A 7,312-nucleotide genomic window follows, 5' to 3' on the forward strand; every position below is an offset into this window, starting at 1 on the left:
CTTCATGATCCTCAATTTCTTCAACTCATTGCTGTAGAACAGAGTCTCTAGCTATTCGATAGAGGTCCCAATCTGTGATTGTGCCCTGGCTATAACCTGTCTTCTTTACGTTTGCAAGAATTTTAGCTTTCAAGCACAAAATTGTTATCGTAAAAGGAAAGTAAACTAGGCCAGAATGTTTAGCAACACAATTCTGCATCTCTCTCGAGATGATTTTTCTGACATCAATGGTCTTTCCAGTTAAAACCAAGTAGAATAAGACCATTTGCTCTAATGAAATCATAGTTCCATGTGAACTAGGCATAAGGCTGAATCGGATGAAATAGAACCATACCTTCGTAAGTGGTGTCAAATATTCTCTTCGACAAGTGTGAATTCCTTGTTTTGACACAGTCCACTTGGAATTTGGAACTGTAAGTTCCTCAAGAATTTCTTGCAAATTTTCAAGCTCAATATCGTTCATCAAGGAAGAATATTTTTCGTTTTCAAAATCAAGTAATTCAAATATTTCATTAATAGCATTTGAGGTTACTGGTACCTTGATTCCATGGACAGATACTTCTGTCAACTCGCTTGATGTTAAATTGGCATAAAATTCATGACCTCCTCATCCACACTAGTTTTTTTCTCTCAAAACAACTCCCAAATGAGAGTTTTAGCAACTTGACGATTGCGCTCCATGAAATCAATATAATTGCTTTCTTGAAAACACTTTCGTATCTCGCTTTCGCTTCTTCACAGTGGAATTTGCCTTGTGATTCGTCAATTTGGGTAGAGCACGAGTTCTTTTGCAAGGCATGATTAACCTGAACATAAGATGGAAAATAATTTCTTAAAATTTTAATTAATATAAAATATTAATAATTCAATAAATTGAAAAATTAAATGATTAAATAAAATTTAAATTTTAAGAGAAAAATTTGTCTTACCACCTTTTTATAAAAATTAAGAACTCCTAAAAGAATAATTAGAAAACAAAAGTGGTCGATTTAGGGTAGGTTGGAGGATTATCGACTAAGGATGGGGTGTTGATGTGAGTAATAAGGCTGATGTGCTACATGGGTGCTGGGCAGCAAGCGGACGCGTCGAGCAAGTTCAAGGAGCTGCACAACTTGGCATGGACAGTTGCTCGACAGCAGGCAGCAATGGGGCGCACGCGAGTTGGGGCGAGAAGTAGGTGCAGCGCCAAGGAGAAGGCCAGGCGAGCTGCTAGTGCACTTGTGTGCGAGGGTTGCTGGCGTGTGCTAGCTAACTAGGCTGCCAGTAGTGTTGCGGCTAGGGAGTTAAGGGCTACGACACTAGGTGGTTTTGTGGGATGAAAGTTTGAATGAAAAAAGATGGAGAAGGTTGGTGGTATTTATAGTGAGGGAAATAGGAGTTAAAGTAGAATTCTTAGAAAAATTTAATAATTAAAAATTCTAAGTTCTAATTCTACTCAAAGTAAATAACAATTAATAATTAATATAATGCATATTACATTATTATTCGTTATTAATTTATTAAGATAAAAACTTATCAAATAAAATATGATTAAATTAAAACTAATCCTAACTCTATGTAAAGTTGATAATAATAATATATTTTATAATAGATATAATTATATATTAATAATTATCATCTTTTTTATTAAACTAAAAACATTTATTCTAGAAGCCTTTTGAAAATATTTACAAAAGGAGGCATCTAATTTTTAATATTTACAAAAAGAACAACCACATTTTGAAAATTATTTAATTAAGTACCTAGACTTAAAGAAAATCCGAAATTGAGTTTTAGTTTAAAAATTGGATCAAAATTGACCCTTTTATTTGAAACTAAAAATTTATTTTGCCATTGAAGGGATAATTTCTCCAAAAATTATGTCAAAATCAATTCTCAGGAAAGATTGGAGGGGTCACAAGCGGTCCCGCTAAGTTCCAATCTTCTAAATAGAATTTATTTAAACATACTAATCATGAAAATACATCCTAAATCATTTATTTAAAAATAAAACAAGAAAATTTAATCATTTGATAAAATGAACGAGATTTGATCCCATTCAATTTTATCTCCCCAGTAATGTTTCAAGCATTGTGCATTAACTCGAAAATTACCTCCCTTACCTTGAAGTTCAACAACTCCGTATGGATAGACTCGATTAATCATAAATGGACCAGACCAACATGATTTTAACTTGCTTGGAAAGACCTTAATCTGGAATTGAATAACAAGACTTGCTGACCTGCTTCAAATTCTCGAACTCGAATGTGCTTATCATGTCATTTCTTGAGTCTCTTCTTAAGTAATTTGGCATTCTTGTATGAAGACATTTGGAATTCATCTACCTCGTTAAGTTGAAGCATTCATTTCTCTTTAGCAATTTTAAGATCCAAGTTGAATCATTGGAGAGCCTAGTAAACTTTGTGTTCTAACTCCAAAGGCAGATGATAGGCTTTCCCAAAGACCAATCTATAGGGTGACATCCCTAAAGGTGTCTTGTATGCTATCTTGTAAGCCCATAAAGCATCATCCAATCTTTTGGACCAATCTTGTCAATTTGCGTAAACTACCTTCTCAAGTATGCCTTTGATCACTTTGTTTGCCAGTTCAGCTTGCCTATTCGTCAGCGGATGGTAAGCTGTGGCAACCTTGTGCTTTACTCCATGTTTGTTAAGTAACCATTTCAACCACTTGTTCACAAAATGGGACCCTTCATCACTAATGATGGCTCATGGGGTTCCAAACCTTGTGAACACATGCTTCTACAAAAACTTCATCACAACCTTAGCATCGTTTGTCGGATATGTTTCAGCCTCAATCCACTTAGACACGTAGTCTACAACTACCAAGATGTACTTGTGACCAAAAGACGGAGGGAAATGACTGAGAAAGTCAATACCCAAAACATCAAACGATTCTACCTTAATGATGTTTGTTTGAGGCATCTCATTTCTGTTGGTGACATTTTCGACCCTTTGACATCAATCACAACTCTTTACTTAAGTATATGCATCTTTAAATAATGTTGGCCAAAAGAATCCGACTTGAAATACTTTGGCCGCAGTACGTGTTACTCCGAAGTGTCCCCCACTCAGAGCTGAGTGACAGTGGTACAAAATCTTATGTACTTCATTTTTTGCCATGCATCTCCTGATCATTTGATATGCACACTTTTTAAACAAATATGGTTCTTCCCAAAAATAGTACTTCACATTGTGAAGAAACTTTTTCTTTTGATGATATGTCTTATCAATTGGCATCAAACCATAAGCTAAATAGTTAGCAATATTAGCAAAACAAACGATATTATGGACATGATTTACCTTCAATATGTGTTCATCTAGAAATGTCTCCTGAATTGGTATAAGCGAAGAATTCCCTTCTTGCAACTCCAATTTGGACAAGTGATCTGCTACTTGATTTTCTACTCCCTTTCGATCTTGAGTTTCTAGATCGAACTCTTGAAATAGAAGTACCCACCAGATCAGTCTTGGCTTAGCGTCTTTCTTGGCAAGTAAATACTTAATTGCCGAATGGCCTGTATAGACAGTCACTTTGGTATCTACAAGATAAGATCGAAACTTGTCAAAAGTAAACACAATAGCAAGTAACTCTTTTTCTGTTACCGTAATTTAGTTGAGCTCCTGTCAGAGTCCGAATCGCATAGTAGATGGGATGAAAAACTTTGTTCTTTCGCTAGCCCATAACAGCTCCTATCGCGAAATCACTTACGTCATACATCAAATCAAATGGAAAATCCCAGTCTGGTGTGACGATTATAGGTGCTGAAACTAGTCAACTCTTTAAATCTTTAAAAGCTCTTAAGCACTCTTCATCAAATTTGAATGTCACGTCCTGCTCAATTTGCATAAGGGTTTCGCAATTTTGGAGAAGTATTTGATAAATCTTCGATAAAAATTGGCGTGGCCCAAAAAGCTCTTAACACCCTTTACAGATGTTGGAGGTGGGAATTTCTCAATAACATCTACCTTTTTTTTATCTACCTCGATTCCATGTCTCGTTATCCGATGCCCTAGAACAATACCTTCTCGTACCATGAAATGCCACTTTTCCCAATTGAGTACGAGGTTTGTTTCTTTACATCGCCTTAGTATCTTGGCTAGATTGGCTAGGAAATTATCATATGTATCTCCAAATACTGAAAAATTTTCCATAACGACTTTCAAATATTTTTCAACCATGTCAGTAAAAATAGACATCATACATCTTTGAAATGTAGCAGGTGCATTACATAAACCAAATGGCATGCGTCTCAATGCGAATGTACCGTATGGACAGGTGAATATTGTCTTGTGTTGATCTTCTAGTGCTGCTGTAATTTGATTATACCCTGAGAATCCATCGAGAAAATAGTAATAGTCTCGCCCCGTGAGTCTATCTAGCATCTAGTCCAAAAATGGCAAAGGAAAGTGATTTTTCCTGGTCGCCTTGTTTAGCTTCCGGTAATAGATAAAAATTCTCCATCTCGTAACCATTCTAGTCGGTATCAACTCGTTATTCTCATTTTCAATGACTATGATACCTCATTTCTTTGGTACGCACTGGACCGGACTTACCCATGAACTGTCTGAGATGGGGTAAATTATACCTGCATCTAACCACTTGATGATTTCTTTCTTTAGTACGTTATTCATGATGGGGTTCAGTCTTCGTTGTCCGTCAATCGTCCCTTTTTCACCATCTTCTAGTATGATCTTGTGCATACATACAGATGGATTAATACCGCAAATATCGGCTATGGTCCATCCGATAGCCTTTTTGAATTATTTCAATACAAGGATGAGTTTTTCTTCTTTCTCATTAGTTAATTCTGCTAAAACAATCACAAGAAAAGTAGAAGCGTTACATAAATAAACATATTTTAAATGTGAAGGAAGTACCTTGAGTTCTAATTTAAGTGGCTTCTCGATTGACGTTTTTGGTTGGGCATAATCCCTCTAACTCCAAATATTCAAAAACAGGATTGCAGATTAAATCCCCTTTGATTAGCTTCTAGCAAAGCTAAGTATTCATCCTCCTCTTCATCATTTTGAGGGTTTGATGTCAAAATTTGTTCTAATGGATCCTCAATATAGTTGAGTTCCTTCTCTATGAGTAAATCCTCTAAAGTGGACACTGTAGAACAGTCATCAATTGTGTCAGGAAATCGCATAGACTTAAAAACTTTAAATGTTACCAGATCATCCTAAACATGCATAGTAAGATCGCCCTTCTGCACATCAATAAGGGTTCTTCCGGTTGCTAAGTACGATCTTCCTAGGATGGTCGACACCTCTTTGTCTGCTTCAAAGTCTAGAATCACAAAGTCAACAGGAAAGATAAATTTGTCTACACGTATCAATACGTCCTCAATTTTTCCTTCTAGATGTGCTAAGGATCGATCTGCTAATTGAAGTGTAACCATAGTCGGTCTAACTTCACCTATCCCTAACTTCCTAAATATTGACATAGGCACCAAGTTGATACTCGCACCCAAGTCACATAGTGCTTTACCAAAATATGTTGATCCAATATTGTAAGGTATGGTAAAACATCCAAAATCCTTCAATTTTGGGGGTAGTTTGTCTTGAAGATATGCTCTGCATTCCTTTGTCAGGGCTACCGTCTCAAATTCTCCAAGCCTTCGTTTTTTTCACAGGATATCCTTCATGAATTTGACATAGTTCGGCATTTGTTCAAGTGCATTAACCAACGGGATGTTGATATGAAGTTTCTTGAGTACGTTTAGGAACTTCTTGAATTGAATTTCCTGCTTCTGCTTCTGAAGTCTTTGAGGGTAGGGTCATGGAGGCTTCTTTATTAGAACTGGCTGATTAGTTTTCTATGGCAATTTTGCATCTAACGAAGTTGTTAGCTGATCAGAATTAGCTGGTTCTGAAGTTACCTTGTCGGATTTTGTAGATTCTAGTTTTGGTGAAACTGGAATTTCAACACTCGATTGAACTTCCTCTAAGTCTTGAGCATCAGCCGGCTCTTTTTGAACTTCGACAGTGTTGGGCTCTATTTTCTTTCCACTCCTCAATGTTAATGCTTTACAATGCTCCTTCCCTGGATTCCTCGGATTCTCCGTATCACTAGGTAAAGCACCTTGTGGTTAGTTTCTGAGTTTAGTTGCAAGCTGGCCCATTTGGTTTTCCAGGCTTTTCAATGTAGCTACTTGAATTTGGATTAAGGCATCATTCTTGGTCATGTATACCTTTAACAAGTTTTCTAAGCCATTGGATGGTTCATCTTGAGGTTGTTTCTGAACTTTTTGGGTAAAAATAGGTGGCTGGGTTGGTTTAAGTTAGGCATATATCTTACTGGGTCCAGCCCCTTGGTTGCTCCAAGAGAAACTAATGTGGTTTCGCCACGATGGGTTGTAGGTATTAGATTGTAGTCCTTGCCTTCCTTGATTTTGGTTCTGGTTTCCCATGTAATAAATGGATTCTGGGTTCGATGGACATTCTTCGAACAGATGTCCTTCCCTACAATAGGCACAGGCTACATTTTCAAATTGATTCGGTGGTTGTGCTACAAAATTATTAAACCCATTAGTGGTAAAATTTTTAAGCATTGAGGATATTGAGGATACTTGAGATGTGAGTGAAGTGAGAGTGTCTACTTCATGTATTCTAGCGACTCCTCTTCCTAGCGCTGCTCGATTGATTGGCCTTTGGTAACTGTTGTTAGCAATCCTCTCAATGATTTCATAAGCCTCATTATAAGACTTAGAAAGAAGAGCATCATTAGCAGAAGCATCCACTACCATCCTCATGTGGCCATTGAGACCATTATAAAATGTCTTAAGTTGGATACAATGTGGGATTGCGTGATGAGAGCACTTCCGTAATAATTCTTTGTACCTTTCCTATGCCTCATACAATGATTCATCATCCATTTGTTGGAAGGCAGTGATCTCATTCCTCAACTTAGCATTCTTGCTAGGCGGGAAATACTTCATGAGAATCTTTTTGGTAACTCTTGCCATGTGAAAATTGAATTTTGTGGCAATGAGTTCAACCAGGCTCGATGTAACATTTCGAAATAGGGCCTAGTCAGAATAGTGGTTTTAGGACCACAAATTTGACATCAAAATATTTATTTTATGACTATTATCAGGTTTAGAGTATGAGAATATGCATGTGTTAAAGTTTCATGAAGAAATTCCTTGAGTAAGGTGTCCAATTAGAAATTAGGGACTAAATTGAATAAATTGAAAAACTTGGTGTCTAGAAGCAATTTGTATAAAATTGCTTTAGATTATTAATTAGAAGGCCTTGGAGAGCAATTTTCCCAATTTCTAAGTTTTTGGACAAAAATGGGCTTGCAT

At 36.5% G+C, this 7,312-nt stretch overlaps 1 non-coding gene across 1 annotated transcript; it reads left to right on the forward strand.

Annotated features, from left to right (window-relative positions):
* The first annotated feature begins 6,806 nt into the window (after positions 1–6,806).
* Positions 6,807–6,913, forward strand: LOC121231011 (small nucleolar RNA R71). Its single transcript, XR_005929080.1, has one exon. It is a non-coding gene; the product is annotated as a small nucleolar RNA R71 (small nucleolar RNA).
* Positions 6,914–7,312: the final 399 nt, after the last annotated feature.

This window comes from Gossypium hirsutum, chromosome A06, assembly GCF_007990345.1.
Source record: "Gossypium hirsutum isolate 1008001.06 chromosome A06, Gossypium_hirsutum_v2.1, whole genome shotgun sequence".
Classification (NCBI taxonomy): Eukaryota; Viridiplantae; Streptophyta; class Magnoliopsida; order Malvales; family Malvaceae; genus Gossypium; species Gossypium hirsutum.